The sequence below is a fragment of the Narcine bancroftii genome, chromosome 1 (genome assembly GCF_036971445.1).
Source record: "Narcine bancroftii isolate sNarBan1 chromosome 1, sNarBan1.hap1, whole genome shotgun sequence".
Lineage (NCBI taxonomy): Eukaryota > Metazoa > Chordata > Chondrichthyes > Torpediniformes > Narcinidae > Narcine > Narcine bancroftii.
The window spans coordinates 259,224,774-259,242,271 of record NC_091469.1 but is presented as its reverse complement, the minus strand read 5'-3'; the positions used below and the strand labels follow the sequence as shown (position 1 = coordinate 259,242,271).

General features: G+C 43.1%; 1 protein-coding gene and 1 long non-coding RNA gene across 15 annotated transcripts in view; both read right to left on the bottom strand.

The window, feature by feature from the left end:
• Nucleotides 1–17,498, bottom strand: part of LOC138742262 (N-acetyl-beta-glucosaminyl-glycoprotein 4-beta-N-acetylgalactosaminyltransferase 1-like) — a 710,446-nt gene that overhangs the window by 388,357 nt on the left and 304,591 nt on the right. The window lies entirely within an intron of this gene.
• The window catches only part of LOC138742292 (uncharacterized), a 93,628-nt gene that overhangs the window by 40,201 nt on the left and 35,929 nt on the right, over nt 1–17,498 (bottom strand). Inside the window, exon 3 of one of the 5 annotated variants that reach the window (XR_011344040.1) lies at nt 2,472–2,640. The exons of the other annotated variants lie outside the window; for them this stretch is intronic. This is a non-coding gene — a long non-coding RNA (uncharacterized lncRNA). Of the gene's footprint in view, nt 1–2,471; nt 2,641–17,498 lie in introns of those variants that run through there. 5 annotated transcript variants of the gene reach the window in all.

The window sequence follows — 17,498 nt, the reverse complement described above, 5'->3', positions numbered from 1 at the left end:
AAGCTGTACCGCCTCGGACTGTAAGACCCTGCAGAAGATAGTGAAGTGGGCGGAAAAGATCATTGGGGCTCTCTTCCTACCATGAAGGACATCTACGACACTCGATGCAGATGAAAGGCAATAAACATTGTGATGGACTCCACACACCCCTCACGTAAACTATTCTTCCTTCTATCATCTGATAGGAGGTACTGTAGCACTCGGGTCATTACTTCCAGATTGGGCAACAGTTTTTTTCCCCCAAGCCATCAGGCTCCTGAATTCCCACAACATATGTAGATAGTGTACCATGGACATTTACTGTATATGTCTTAATAGTTTAATATTTTAATGTGCTAAATTTGTATTCTAACTTATATTTATGTAAATATGCTCCATTGTCCTGGAGAAACACTATCTCATCTTTACCATGCAATAAATAAAGATGACTTGACTTAACTTGACCTTACACATATCTTTAATAATATCATGAGAATAAACAAACACCAGGGTAGACCAACATTGTCATTGTCAATTTAGTATTCAATATGTGGCCAAATATTTCACTACTTATATCCGCAATATCCAGAACCTCTCAAACATCCTGACACTATCCATTCATCTTCTCTTTCAACAACAAGGTACAGTCCATATTTACACCTTCAACACATTATACAGAAAGTAACTTGCCTCTCAGGAACTAATCAGCACATATTAAACACCGAGAACATTCAGAAATGAGCTGACATATATCAATGATCATTAACAATAAGATGTAGACTCCAGAGAAACAACTCAGTGTCATTAATCTTCCCGAATTAAAATAAAAAAAAATCATTTCATTACAAAATTGTTTCATGGATTCATCCATAATTTGAATAAATTAAACTTACACTTTTATTTAAACTCTTCTTAAAGCATGAATTTATTCAGGGACGTGCACCTTGATTGTGCAGTCATTCTTTGTGTTGTGTTCTGGTGTCAGTGAGCTGTGTAAAGCTCGGAATGGGACCAGTGAGCTTTCCTTGGAAAACAACATTCATACATATACGCCCACTCACTTTAGAGATGACCTGGACATGACTCGAGACTTCAGGCGCCTTAACGCCAACAAAGTCGTTCTTTCAATGTTATCTTCTTGGGAATGTGATGAACAGCAAGGGATCCCTAACTGCAAAGAGATGATATTTATTTCTGACGGCCCCAACATGATTCTTCCCCTCTCCAACCCTTTCAATATTCTAAAGAGTCTGTTCTCTCCAACACTTCCACCCCATTCCTCCCTCAACTTCCCCCACCCCACAGCACCTTCTTGTACAACACCAGTGCCTTTTGCCTCCTACCTTCATGGCAGAAACTCTTTCCCTATCAGGTAATCATTTTCTTGTACCTTTCCCAATTTAGCATCTTGAAAATGACATGCATGATGTGTTTCTCTTACACTGTGCAAACCAAATCCAGATTGGGAGACCATTGTGCAGAACACCCAGGATCTGTGAGCACTCCCCCGAGGTCTCATTCAGTTTTATTTTAATTTTCTAACTTGCTCCACTCTGAGCCCTGTGTCCCCAACCTTATACATTGTTTTAATGAAGCTGGGGAACAGCATTTCACCTTCAGATTAAGTCTACCACAGCCTTTCAGCTTCACCTTTTAGACGACAGAGTTCAATTTCAACTTTAATTAAACAACAGTCCCAAATATTACTCTATCATTTCAACATTTCTTCTAAATTACTTTCATAATTTCAAACATTCATCTCCTTTAATCTTTTATTATCATGGAAATAAAATTAAATCTCATCTGCCTTCCACATACTTTTCCTCTTCAATTTCAAACCCCATCTTGTCTTTTCTCTACATCTTTCATGGTGCTAATTATTGACTATCCCCAATTCTGATTAAAAGTCCATCAAAAAGTACAAACAAAAAACTTGTAGGTTTTGGACTATGAAAATAAGACTGTGAAGTCTGGAGTACTCAACATTTAAGGGACCTTCTGTTAAAGTTCCTCTCTTGAAAACATTTTTTTTTCTCTTTCATCAGTTGCAGTTGAGAGTATTTCCAGCAGTTTGGGTTTTTTTTTTGGGATGGCTTATGATCACATTATAAAACAATTCCAATGATTCACTCTCCCGTTGTTCAGAGATCCCAATAGTTCAAAATTTAACTGTGGCTTCATTTCTGATGCCCCTTTTGGTTTTGCATGCTCCTTTTTAAACACACTAAGGCCCCGTTTCACATTCTCCCTTTAAACTCACCAAGGGTTGGTTACACATTCTTTTTAAAGAGACCAGGGCCCCTATAAACTTACAGGGTTTTCTAGAAGCTACCACTGTATAGCATTTAATTATTTTATCACTGTACAGATGCTCCTCCACCAACGATGGCTCAACTTACGATGCTAGGCTGGCACTATATTTTATGATTAAAAATTGCTTTTTTCAGCATGGAATAAAGCATATTCAACATTTAATAATTAAATAGGCTTTATTTTAGATAAATTTTCCCAGCTGTGAGCGATGGTAAATGGTCTGAGCACATTTAAGGAAGGAAGGCTAGGCTATGATGTACAGTTGGTGCGGTATTCTTTTCCGACTTACGACTTTTCCACTTAGGATGGGTTTATCAGAACGTGACCCCATTGTAGGTAGAGGAGCACCTGAATAACATAGAAAGCAAACTGCATTAAAAGGTTAATGACGGGAATAATGTTCAATAGCCTGGAAAATGTGCAATCCGCCATCATCTATGCAATGCCAGATTACCTGAGTTCTATGGTTACTCTTTTAACCATCTCAGTTGTACATTGTATATGGGCCAGGATATAGCAAATCTTCTACTCAGTTATCAGGAGCACATATAAACCTAACTGACTTTCAATACTCAGATCAACTGTAGTGTCCCGTGATTCTCCTCATTGTGAACAAGCTAATGCTTTCAAGATCAGAAAGTACAACGAATAATGTGCGAAGTACACTGACAGGTTGCATCACAGCCTGGTTTGGGAATTTAACCAGCCAGGAACGCAGAAGGCTCCAGAAGTAACAAACGTAGTCAGACTCTGGCCTCCTATCCACTGAATGCATCTAGGTGAGGCGATGCCTCAAGAAGGTAGCCAACACCATTTAGGACTCCATTGCCCTGACCTTAACCTCTTCTCACTAATACCTCTCTGAAGACCTGAACCTTTTGGTTCAAAAGAGTTCTTTTCAACAGCTATCCAGCTTTTGAACCTCCCCTTGCTACACTAATCAGGGACTGCACTCCCACCACAAAAAGACTGTCTGTAATGTTGCTAACCCACTTTTTACATAAGGATAACTGTGAATATGCATTATCTAAAATTTAAGGTCCATTTTAAATTCAATAAACCTTTGTGGTAGATTTTAGTTTGCATTTTTTTTTAAAGCAAAGCACCTCTTCAGATGCAGCAAGTAAATATTTTGATGGATATGTACATTGTACACTCCGCATGACAGTAAACTTATCATTTTACGAATAACACAAATCAAAGAGTATATTAGATGTCTGTTGACGAATATTTGCCTTCATTATTCTTGCACTCGAATCAGGCAATGTCTTACTTAATTTGAAATGGACAATGAGAGCAATTGTGGGTAATATATTTTTTAAAAATGGAATAAAAGGGAACCACCCCATGTAAATCAGGTAAAGCAGAAAACCAATCTCAGGTTTTAGCTTATTTTAATAAAGCACCCACTCAGTGATCTTGGAGCTTATCTCAAATTAAATGACTGCATTAAAGCTGGTAACTGGCCATCCTTCAGAAGGAGACCTTCAATGCCAGCAAAATGACTGCATCTCAACTAGGTAACATCAGTCATTCAGGGATATTATTGGAAGTGATCACAGATATTTGCCAATAGGCTCTATTAGTTTTTGCCATCTGGAATGGGTTTCACCTCATATTTCAAGCTTCAAGGTTCCTTTTATTGCCACGTAAAAATACATTCCAAAATGTAATGTGCATGACATACTTCAATTTTTGTCTGCATATGGCCAAGAGCTCCTAGCAATAGGAAAAGGAGAAATAAAAGAGAGTCCCTTCCTTGTCACGGAGTGTCCGTGGATTCGTCTACAATGCTCCCACAGCCTCTGCAGCCCTACAGACTCCTATTCAATCCATCAGCAACGCGAGCTCCGGATCCAAGCCTCCTACATGGTCAGGAAACCTTCAATGCCTGGAGTCCCTTTGGGAGCCCTTCTAACCCTCTGCACCCTCTCAAATCCCGGTAACGATACCTGGTTCCCGTGAGACAGTCTCTAGCAGCCCTGCAGCCTATGTGGGTCCTTCGACCACGTCAGCAACAGCCCGCAGCCTATGTGGGTTTTCCAGCCGCTGTGCCCCTCGTCAATTCGCTGCCATGATCATTGCCCTGCAGAGTCAGCTATGCTTCTTCTACTTCCCATATTTAGGATTATATTTAAAATTATGGGAAGGTAGTGTTGCTTTGTGGCAGCTAGATTGAGCCACCAGGGCAAAAGTGGCCACTGGGTGTCAAAGGCTTTCCAATGATGCCAACCTCAAGACCCTGTAATTGTCAGTTGCCAATTTAAAGTGTACCAGTCAAGCAATAAAGGATGAGGGAAAGGAAACTTGCTTCCATGATTCTTGGGAGTGTCATGGCTCATAGGTCAATCTGTCCTGATGTGTTTAATCCAATGAGAAACATGTATTGCTTCAGGGAAAAAAAGGATTGAATAGGACAGAAAACATCAAACCCATGTTGGAAGAGAGTCTGATCTACTGACTACCTCAAGGAAGATCCAGGGTGGAGGGAGATGGGGTGGGAGTGGATGTTTTGTCGTGTGGAGAAAGATAGAGAGGAGCGGTTCCCATCTGAAATCTACCAAAGAAAGAATTTTAACTACATAGTTGGTGTGAACAAAGTAATTCAGAGAAACAGTAAAATAAGCTACTGAGCAGATTGACGAGATAAATCTGACTGAGGAGATAAATCTGCAATGGAGTGAATGTCAACAATATAACTAATAGACACCAAAACTCATTTAAAAAAAAGAATGTGTCAATGGAATGTCAAATCCAAGGCTGACAGTCCCAGAGATGCATGGCCTCACAAGTAGGATGGAGATAAATATAGAGCAAACAACTAACATTTACATCAATGCTTTTCCTGGCCTCAGGATATCCCAGAGCACTTCACAACCAAAAGAACTAGCTCTATATGAGCAGAGACAGTTGTGATGTGAAAAACATAGCTGCCAATTAGCACACGGCAAGCTCCAACTCACAGGAATGTGATCATCTAAAACCAAGGCAAAACATACTGGAAATACTGGCAGCTCGGCCTACATCCATGCGGAGAGAAGTACAGGTCAGAGAATCCAACCTGAGACAATAACCCTGTTTCTCTTCTGATCTGCTATTTCCAGCATTTTCTGCTTTTGTTTTAGATTATCAGCATCTGCCTTTTTTTTAATTTCAGAAATGCGATAATAACCTGATAATCTATTTTAGAAACGTGGTTTGAGATGCAAGCATTGGCTGGGTCACCAAGCAGAATTCATCTGACTTTCTTTAAATGGAGCCTTTTATATCCATCTTAGAGAGTAGACAACCCGAGGTTAACGCCTCATGAAAAGATGGTCACTTTATCATCACCAGACACAAGAAAAGATCAAAGACATCGCAAGTTGCAATCAAAAGGTACAGGCAGCTTTCCAAAGAAATTACAGTAGGATATCAGCAGAACACCCAGGAACGCATTTACAAATCTTGCATTAAGTGGACAAGTAGTGGGATGATAGGAATGAAAGCAGGAGAGAGAAAGTTCATGTGGCACATTATACAGATTATATGGGCATATTCATTCAGTTCATTAAAAGCTTGCGAGCAATTGTCCTCAAGCAAGTGTCTTTGTTTTCCAGTTCTCCCTTCGGCAGAATTTAAATCAGGAGATTCTACCTAACTCTGGCAGGAGAAGTCATGAAATCTATACCAGCATCAGCAACAAGGATGGATGTAGAGGAGGATACCCCTGATTTGCCCAAATATAGGAAGTACTGAGGTGACCCATTCTTACCTCAGTCTTCTTATGAAGGTTAAAGCCTTTCTCTAAAGTTCAGCCACACACTGACAATTTAGTGCAGATTGAGGGGCCACGACGCCACCAGATGTTTCCCCCTTTCGAACAAGAGTTTAAACGTGCTAGGCCTACTCCTGCAGTAAGCAGAACAGTTCTTCAGGCATCCTGACTTATATAAGCATCTGAAGAAAACGGTGATCTCTCTCTCTCACTGCTACTTGGTATGCATATAAATTGAATGCTATCTATCCATATAAATAGCAAAGTGTTTCATTAACTATGGCATGCTTTTTGAGATGGCCAGGGATTGTTTGATGCATGTTCCTCATTCTTTCCTATTTGTGCCAGCCATAAGCATTCACTGTATGCTCATTTGCCTCTGCCAGTGCCATATTCAGTTCTGCCTCCACACAGCCACACAGCCAGACGACACTGGGCTAGCATGCAACACTTTATCATGTGCTAAATTTTGGTTTTCCACATTTATTGCACTTGGTCCCCATGTCTTACCATTCAAACATTATCAGGCATTGTTATTTTTTTTATACCACTGCTCATAGCATCAAGATCAAGATTCCATTTGTCATCACGTACATAAAATTCATGTAAATCTTTTTCCTTCATTTGCCTTGTGAAGGCACAGGTGCCTCTAGTCCAATGCCACTATCAAGTCAAGAAATGGAGAATTTTGGCAAAACCAAAAGAGACCCTTCAGGGAATTAAGTGTCTGGATCCCACCACATCCTCCTCCTATTCCAGGGGTCATCTATTGCATCTGGTGCTCCTGTTGTGGTCTCCTCTACATTGGAGAGGCTGCACACAGACTGGGAGATCGCTTTGTTGAGCACCGCAGTGGTATGGATCTCCAAGTGGCACCCATTTCAAATCCCTTCCCCATTCCCTTGCTGACATGTCTGCCCACAGTCTCATGCTCTGCCAGGCTGAGACGACCCACAAATTGGAGAAATTACACCTCTTATTCCATCTAGCCAACTTCCAACTGGATGGCATTAACATCAACTGTTCCAGTTTCCATTAGCCCTACATCTTTCCATCTAGCTCGGTCTCTCTTTCTCTCCCCCTTTCCCCCCAAGTCTGCTTCCGCAGAGCCAAAAATAAGCCTCCCTTTCCCCCAGTCAATTCTCACTTTTCCTGTCTCCTGTGCACCGTCCATGTCCAATTAACACCTTTGGTCAGTACTCCTCCCCCTGCCCATTCCTCCCTACACCCCAACCTTTTAATTCAAGTGCATGCTTGCTTTTTACTCATACCTTTAAGAAGGGCTCAGGCCCAAAACGTCAGTTCTATATCTTTACTTCCTATGGTCGCTGTAAGACCTGTTGAGTTCCTCCAGCATTTCTGTGTTTTGACTGCATCTGCAGACTTTCGGGTTTCACACCAGCTGCTCTCGCCTGGTGGGAGGCCTTCGGCTGACAACCTCCGTGCCGTTCCTCTGCTGTGGTTTCCTACCCTACAGCATCCTTTCCCAGGGGTGTGGTGTTCTCACTCTGGTGCCCTTCGCCAGTTTGCCAGCATCTTTGGCGCCAGACCCCACGGATCTTTGATGTAAAAGAAACACACTCGCCCCTGCATGTGGGCATCAGGTGAGACAGCCAGGTACCAAATGTTTCACTATGAGGCACAGCTGTGTGAATGTTTGGAATTCCAAAGCCCCTTTGAGAGCAAGGGAGAGAGATAACATTCACACAGCAGTGCCTCATAGTGAAGATATGCTAAAGGAAGTGAACAATAAGAATGAGGGAGCAGGCATATTTATTTCCAGGGCTGTGAGCATGTGGTAAGGGAGAAATAGTGGAGTACAGAATGCCAGCATGAGCTTGAAAATTATTGCCAGGATGAGGTGAACAGACAGGTTTGGCAAAAGTATAGAGGCTGAAAATCTCCCACAGGAGAATAAGAATGTCACTGTTGAGGAAAAAAAATGAACAGTGGAAGAGCTCGGGGGTTGGGGAGCATCTTTAGAGGCATTGGCGAGGTCAAGTGTTTTGGGTCGAAACCCTGCTTGAGGCCTGAGAGTGTTGAGGGGAAAATCGTTGATAGGTAGAATCAGGTGACAAAGGGGATGACTGACAGATGGAATCAGGTGAGGAGGGTGGAGGTGTAGAGCTCGTCGAAAGAACCAAAGACGTTGATCCAAACCAAGGCTTTTAAAAGCAAAAGACAGGAGTCTTCACAGGTGGCCGACCAGTCCAGAATGATCCGACCTGGCTAGGGACACAACCCTTTAAGGCCCAGACAATAGCCGTGGCTTAGCTCTCAGCCAATCGCCGTAAGCACAGTCTAGATACAGTAACTATATACACTATGTACATTGGTGATAGATCTGTACTATCACAGGAGGAAAAGGCTGGAAGGTGACGTGCAGACACCAAAAGGATGGAATCTGAGAAATAAGGGAAGTGTTGAATGGGAACTAGATCCGGAAGACAATATGGCCAGATGGAACCACGGAGGAGGGGCTGTGAAACCAAGTGGATTGTGTGTGGCCAATGGAATCAGTTGGGGGAGGGGAACAAAACTGGGTAACAGGGAGGGACTGGGTTGGGTGGAGGTTGGGGAGGTGGTGGTTGGAAAGGATCTGAGAGGATCGGAAAAAAAAAGAAAGCAAGGCAGAGGATGCAGTTGCCTGAAATTGTTCATTCCACTGGGTTGGGGACTACACGAGTAGAATACAAGGTACTGTTCTTCGAGTTTGAGTTTGGTCTTACCTTGGCAGTGGAAAAGGCTGGTGTGGGTTAGGGAAGGGGAGGTTAGATGGCACACAACTGGGAACCTAAGGTAGCCATTGCAAGCACTGTAGGTGCTCAGTAAAGTGATCACCCAGTTACACGGTGTCACCAGTGAACAGAAGGCCACATCATGAGCACGCAATGCTCAGAACCATGTGAATCTCTAATGTAACTAGAAGGGCTGTTTAGGCCCCTGGATGGTGCTGAGTGGGGAGTTGCATCAACAGGTTGCTTGGGAAAGTGCCTGGAGACAGGGATAAGTGGGTGAGGAGAGTTGAGTAAACCATGGAGAGAGTGCTCTCTATGGAAAGCAGAAAGGGTAGGGGAGAGGAAGAGGTGACTGGCGGTGAGATCATGTAAGAGCTAGCAAAAGTAATGAAGATGATTTTCTGGCTGCAGTAAATGGCAGGATGGAAGAAACTCTCATCCCTATTCTGCCTATGGAAAGACATGGTGAGTGAAGGAAATGGACGAGGTGTGAGTGAAGGCTCTATCAGCCACTAGAGGGGAAACTACAGTTGCTGAAACAGACAGCCACATGGCGAGGATAGATGCAATAGAGATGGAGAAACTGGGAGCCCTTAAAATATGAAATAGGGAAGAGATGTAGTCAAGGTTCTGAGATAAACCAGAGAGAGGTGACAGGTGTCATCAATAGTCTAGGTGAATGTTAGCAGTGAAATTGGTAAAATTGACAAGTTCAGCAATGGGTGCTGGGAAAACTGTACCAATTCAGTCATCAACAGAGCAGAAAAAGAGTTGGGGAGTGGTGCCCAGGTAGACTTGGAACAAGGACTGTTTCATGTAGCCAACAAAAAGATGAAACAGTGGGTCCTAAGTCCTTTCTGATAAAGGGTGGATGTGTATGGGAAGTAGATGTTGATGGTGAAGTTGAGGCAGTGGGAACCAAAGAATTAGAAGTTGGCCAAATGGTGGAGGTGTCCCAGATATAGGTGGGAAGAAAGGACAAAAGAGCATCAAGAAACAAGAAGATAAAATTATTAAGGCAAAAGCAGCAGAAACAATGAACTTACCAGGAGAGTCCTGCTTGTAGAAACTTGAGTAAGAGTTAGAAGTAGATAAAGTGCCGGGTGGGGGCACCATCAGGTTGGAGGTTGTGGGAGGAAGATCTCTTGATGTGAAGACAGGGGTCTGGAAGACAGTGGCCTGCAATTCGTTGGTGGGGTCATGGTCCAAGTGTAGGCACGAGCAAGTTCCCAGAACTGCTGTCTAGCCTCCATAAAGTAGAGGTCAGTCTGGCAGACAATAGGACTGACACTTGTCTGCTGGTTTATATCCAGAAGCAAAAGTGGATACTGAGGACTAGATAAAAAGTTAGTATCAGAGGGATACAAAATAGGTCAGCAAAGATATTCCTTGAAGAGAATGTTGCTAACACGTTCTTGTATGCAAATGACGATACTTGCTGTTCTGTCAGATTTTTGGAAAGTTGATCCATAATTCTTTTCTAACTCAATTTACAAAATTGATCTGAATCAATTTCAGTCATGCCTCCCCACTCATCCATTCTGGTGTCCCTTCCTTCTCAGTCATTTGGCAAATCCTACTTCAATGGAAAGGCACAGTTTAAACCACCCACCCACAGATGCAGGGAAAAGGAACCAAAGTGAAAAGAGCTCAAGTTGAGTACAACTTCACCACAGACATCCACTTCCCATCCCCCTCCATTCCTCATCGGGAAAGTCCGAGTCTTTGTTCCAAATCTACCATGGGCCAGAGAAAATTTGCAGAAGAAAAATGTGATTTTGCCAAGAATATGAATAATACAAAACCACAGTGGCATCAGGTACAGATGGAACCTCTGAATTCCATTAGTAGGTTTCGTGTTCCACATAGTTATTGATACAAGGGACGCTATTGACTGACGAGTCAGATATTTTTATTTCCCCCCCACCCCTTCTGATTCACAAAGAGCCCAAACCTTTCCATGTCAGCCATGACGATTCTGATTAAACACTTTTAATTAAGAAGACAAAAAGGCAATGGAAATTTACAAATGATTCATTTAAATGAGACAAAATTGCTATGCTACCTCTCCACTGAGACCAGTTTTGTGGTTTTTGCGCAGTGTTCTGCGCTGATCAACATGTTTCAATTGGCCAGCAAAGCAGCACACAGGAGGTGTGTTGAATATAAATTCTGCCAGCCAGCTTCATGCGAGGCAATGTTTTAAAAAACATTTCTAAAGCAACATTAGAAGGACTGCATCTATAAATTATTTCAAGAGCTTCAAAAGTTAACTGGCCCACAGTGAGCAGTCAAGGCTCATAATTATTAAATACATTCCAGATCACTCTGTAGATTTCTCCCTGCATACCATCCTCATCCCCTAGCTCGCACCACCTCCCTACATATACAATATAGCTTTGTGGCAAAAGCATTATTGGCAGAATGGGCATACGAGGAAGGTGGGGTCATGTACGGAGAGAGAGGGGGCAATGTGTGCAGCTGTATTTCCCATTTCACCAGTGTTCTTAAAATTCAATCACATCTCTTTCCAACATACTTGGTTTTTTAATAAAAGTGATGGATGTCATCTGGTGTAATAGGCGGGTGGAACTGGGACATTGGAATCCTATGACATTTTGATTGGCTGAGTGAGGAGCCAATTTTGAAGTAGAATGATCCAGTCTCCATTCCCCTACCTGTTCTGGTTTCCATGATTTTTCTTTATTGATCCAAGGATTCCAGGTGGAAAGGGAAGTTTAAAACTAGCATAACCAATGCCCTTAGTTATCAACAAGTGGGAGAGGTGAAGATGGCCTTCCTCACTGTGTGTGTGCCACCGTTGATGGGGTTTAGCTGGACAGGGAAAAAAGACTGAGAGAACCTCCCCAAAGACTGTTGTTTTACTGCATTTCAAGTCTTCTTAGAGAGAACAGTCACAAAGCATTTTCTCGGCAACTGGAGGACGAAGCATTACCCAAGGAGTGCGGAAGTAGTGCCAACAGCAGAACTGATTAGTGTTCAGTTTCTGGGCTGTTGGGTTCTCTTTTGTCTATTTGACTCATGACCTGAGATTATTAGCCTCACTACTACTTCGACGATCCAGGATTGTATTCCTTTTGTCCAATTCCACTTGCCTCTGAGGTTACACTGGGGAGTTTAAGAGAAACATCGTTTCTGTTGTTGTTGTTGTTGAAGGAGTAGCCTTGCTTAGGAATCCAGGGGTCTGGCTCGGGAGGCTGGGGTCAGATTGATAGTTCTAAATTGTTTTATAATCTACCACTTTTGTCTGAATTAAAGCTTTCGGGAATTCATTGTTCAGGGCCTGGTAAGTTGAGAAGTTTGGGAGTTAGGGTTGGAGTTAGTCATACAGGAATAATTTGACATTAGCAAGGGCCAATCAATCTTCCCCCAGTCATTCTGACATAATTCTCGTCTAAGGTCGGCCTGGGTTAAATGTCTCCTGAAATTTTTGGCTGCAATTGATCCAGTTTTATCTCGTAAGACATTAAATAGTGATCAGGAATAGGAGCTCAAACAGATTCTTCCCTATTTCAAAAAGGCTAATTCACTAAATTATCAGGCCGACATTGTAAGCAAGACATCATGTTGTAGAAGCGGCAAGAGTTTGTAACACATAGTTGGTGTGGGTGTAGAATGACAAATGCTTAGTAATCTCTATGTGTCACAAACAATTAGCGCAAACACATTTAAAAAGTCATATAAGTAAATAGATCTTTCACACATTAAAACAAAACAACAGACTATGGACTAGAATTATACCAGGAAAATCCTGGAGATGTGGTAGGGCAGCTATTTGTACACATCAGTGTGTGGAAAGCTCTGGTAGGTTGATCATTCAATATTAATTCCTGATTTGGTTTTGCGCAGGTGTGTTGCGATAACACGGCATTAAGCTTTAACAAGGTAGGGGGCTTGTGATGAGTTGGACCAATACACTTCCACAACAGAAATGTGTTGCTACGTCAATGAAAGAGGTCAGTCACAGGGACACTGCGCCACCCTTCAGGACTCAGTGCACAATGATTTCAATTGATCATTAATAGCAAATACAGTGGCACTTCATACCAACACCATCTCTTCCTGGTCTACCTGAATCTGAATCTCCAGGAGCATGGCCCTTCAGCCAATCAAAAGAACTGATGTTCCTTCTGTACACCTGGAGACTCCAACTCTACCGTTCGTCTCTCTGCTGAGTGATTGCAAATTTCTTTGCTGCCAGCTCTTACTGTTACTTGTGGTTACCATGCCCTTGCCTAGTTTCAAATCCAAGGCAGCAGGGGCAGAATGGAGGCAGCATTACAAACCCCCTTTTAATAGTTACCCCAGCAGCTTTCACTCACTGGTCACTAACCAGCAATGAACATTAAGAAATCATTGATACCCTAGCCTTAATTCTGAGTGACTTGAATAAAATGACTATTGGTCTTCCTGCCTTGGTTTTGTTCTCAGATTTCAAGCAGCTCTGGAAACTTGTGCATGTGAGGTAAACTTTATGTCAGCTTCAATATTGTTGGAATGCCTTCATTTAGTGCCTTGAATAATCGACATGCCTCTCTGGCAGAGTTCAGTGTAGAAAGCAAAATGCGGGCTGAAACCTGGAAATCAGTAAGTTGGATGTGGCGTATGGATTGCCCACTTTATCTTTGCAAAATTTAGGGTCACTTATTTCCAAATCTATCGGCATTAAAATTCCACCTGACGTATTTAAAATCCAGGACATCTATGATTAAACGCTGTATTTAAAACGAGCTTCTCTTATTCAGTCTCGAACAATTGAAACTGCAGTAGCTCGAATCTAAAACACAAACAGAAATACTGGAAGAACTCAACCAGTCTAGCAGCATCTGTGGAAAGAAAGAAAACAATTGACGACCCATCATCCGATCTGAATCCAAAATTGAATTTAGGCACACCTCAGTGTGATAGGATGAGATCCTATCACCACTGTATATATTTACATGTAGCGATAGTGATTGGCTGAGAGCCGTAGCCCCACCTACTGGCAGGTCATAAAGGACTGCTCCTAACCAGACCCAGGTCAGTCTGGACTGGTCGACCTCGATGTACTACGCTCTGGTCTTTTGTTCATAAAAGCCTTGGTTTGAGTCAACAAGTCTTTGAGTCATTCGATGTGATATACTCAGCCAACATCCACCACACGGTAAACAGGCTGGAGGAGCTCAATGACCGGTTTCTGTTCTCCAAATCCCAAACTGCTGCTCTGGAATAAATGAGCTCACCTCACTTGGAGCAACAGAGAACAATGCCACTCTTGGTTATAGCAGGCCAAGTAATTGAGAAAGGGCGGGGGGGGGGGGGGGTGGGGGGAGTTGTGGGTGAGCAGTGAAAAATCAACTTGGACTCCCACTCCTCTTCAACGATCCCACAAAGCTACTTGCATAGCACTGAAGTTGATTAACCCTTGTACCAAAGACTCTATTTCATAAGCAATGTGTGACTCAGGTCGGTCACTTTGGAATTTTACATCAAAAGGCTCTTGAGAAATATTCTGGTGATCACTTGAACAAATGTAAGATACACGAAGCTCCATTATGCAAATGACTAACAGCAATTAAACAAATACATAGAACACAGATTAGTTTGACTGCATCAGTCAAATTTAAATACAAATGACTCAAGTTTTATAACCTTCTTGCGTCCTTTATAAATGCTATTTTCCTAATGATTTAAGTTAGCAAACTGAATCAGGCTTGCAGGAAGGAATACTTAACACCATCCTAAATATCTATAGTGGCTTTTAATACCAACCTTTTCAAAGTAATTAGGAACATCGATAGATTAAGGGAAATGTTTCACTCAATACAGGATATAGCAGGTTTCCATTTCTCTAAGTAGATAAATGCCACCCAATTTTCAAAGGATCTCAGCTGACACACTCAAAGCATGAAAATGATTTGTTTGCCAATCTCCTTTACCTTGTTAGCGGGCAGCAGCCAAGCTAGTTGGAGGTTTTTGAAAGAACTAAATCAATTGTTTTCTAGGCTACTAAATCATCCAGATTAAAATATTCCACCCTCCATTCCCAAATGTACTAATATCTTCAATCTCCTTTCCAGCTCAAGCTCTCGTTTTATCCTGGCAGGATTTATTAATTAAGGAAATCAATGAAAAGATGTCATTTTTTGAAAGGGTTGCCTTTGTTAAATTGTGAACTCCGGCAGCGCTGTGAAGATGGCGATGCTACCAAAGCCACTGTGATGGTGCAGACCCACAGGGAGCGAGGCAGCGGAGATGCAGCGCTCCTGCGGAGTCCAGCTGCCCGGTTGACAGCCACCGGCTTCGAACAGCCCATTGAGGGAGCCATCAGGGGTTTCTATATAAAATCCCATGACTGTGGGACTGCGTGCCAAGATGGCAGCGCCTCTAATCGGCAGCAGCCACAAGGGACTGCAGACTCTAGGGAAGCGGAGAACTGGAGCAGGGCACCAGAGGATGGGAAGATCACCCCCTCACCCATCTGAGAAGGAGAAGTGGAGGGACGACCCGCGGGGATGGTGACCACGGCAGCAGACCAGTGGCAGAGCTCTGCAGCTGAGGGACCAGTGCATGCAACAGACTGCTGGTGACTCAAGGCAAGGAACCCGCGGAAGCTGTGGGCTGCAGTCAGGAGACTTGTGCCGGGCTGCCGACTGCTGGAGGGATACCAGGTATTGGAGCCGGGATGCGAGGAGTTGCCGAGGATGCTGAAGGGTTCCTGACCGTGTCGGAGGTTCAGATCTGGAGCTCGGGTTGCCAATGGTTTGGACTGGATTCTGTGGCTGGGGGTGCTGTGGAAGCACTGGAGACAAATCTACAGACACTCAGTGACCCTGGGGTACTCTCTTACTGCTCTCTCTCTGGCTGTAAGAGGCACTTCAGCAATTCCTGCCGGCAGCGAATCGGTTTGCTCTGCAGCAGGCAAAAAGAAATTACATGTAATATGACACAGTTTTATTACTATGATAAAATGAATCTTGAGTCTTGATTCTTTACTATTCCTTAATTCTCTTTATGCAGGGAAACTTCACAGAGAGACAATACCCCAGATCCTGCACAACCAATGCATATTACAGTGGGATCTTTATTTTGTCTAGTAAAGAATGGATGGACTTTAACGTGGGAACATCAATGGAGCATTTGAGATTTTGGACAGCACAACTTCCTTACCAATGAGATTTAGGGTAAGAGGAGAACCACCGAAAAGGAGGGATCCTCCCTGCAGAGTTGCGGCCAAGGAGAGAACTCTATCCAAGGGGAAACCAGGCAAGGCGTCTGGAGCAGCCAATGTACCTGGTTGGGTATTGAAGGACTGCGCAGACCAAATGACGGAGGTCTTCACGGGCATCTTCAACACCTCACAGCAGCAGTCCATCGTTACCGCAGGGTTCAAGGCAGCTGCCATCATCCTGGTACCCAAGAAGGTGACAATAACAGGCCTCAACGACTACCACCCTATGGCACTATCCTCCACCATAATGAAATGCTTCGAGCATATGGTGATGGAACACATCAAAGAATACCTCCCAGAGACCCTAGATTCATTTCAATTTGCCTGTAGAAGGAACTGTTCCACAGACAATGCTCTAGCCTTGATGTTTCACTCCATCCTGCACCTCCTGGAGAACGATACCTCATACGCAAGGCTGTTGTTCATGGACATCAGCTAGACATTTAATACAATAATTCCCCAGAGCCTGGTGGAGAAGTAGTCCTCGCTGGAATTCAATTGGATCCTGGACTTCTTAACAGAAAGACTACTGTCTGTGCCAGTAGCAGAAATGCAACCACCATTATGCAGAACATCTCAAGGCTGAGGATCAGCCCACTCCTGTTCACGCAATTGACCCATGACTGCACTGCCAGTTCCAACAGTGTCACCAAGTTTGCAGCAGTTTGCCTCATCAGCAACACTACAGAGAAGAGGTGGAGAATTCTCATGAAATGGTGTGAGAAATAACAACCTGAGTCTCAGCGTGAACAAGACAAAGGAAATGATTGTGGACTTCAAGAGGACCAGGAATGACTGCACATCAACAACTGTAGTAGAGCGAGTGGAGAGCACCAAGTTCCTTGGAGTTCACTTCACCAATGACCTATGGTGGACACTCAACATCTTCTCAATTGTCAGGAAGGCACCACAGTGACTGCACTTCAATCCACAAGACTATAAAGAGTGGCAGAGAGGATCACTGGAGTCTCCCTCTCCCCATCAATGTGATCTACCAGGATCATTGTCTAAAGAGTGCATGCAAAATCATTGAGGACCCCTTCCACACTGCACACGGCATCTTTCAGCTGCTCCCTTCGGGGAAGAGATACAGGAGGATCAGAGCCAGCTTCTTCCCACGGGCAGTGAGAACGCTGAACGGCCAAAGGAACTGCTCACACTAACCATCCATGGCTCTCATTTCTACAAAACAATACTTATTTATTTTTATAGATAAAATACTTGTCCTGCATATGTATTATTTGCCTGCATGCGTGTTGTTATCTCTGGTTGCATTTTGCACCGAGGACTGGAGAACACTGTTTCATCAGGTTGTATTTGTATAATCAGGTGACAATAAACTTGACTTGATACTCAAGGTCAAATCAGGCACAGAATCAAAAATAACATGAGGAAAGCAATTATTGGATTAAACTTCAAGGAAGAGGAAAAATATAAAATAATATTTTAAATGCTTTCAATGGTAATTCATTGCATACAG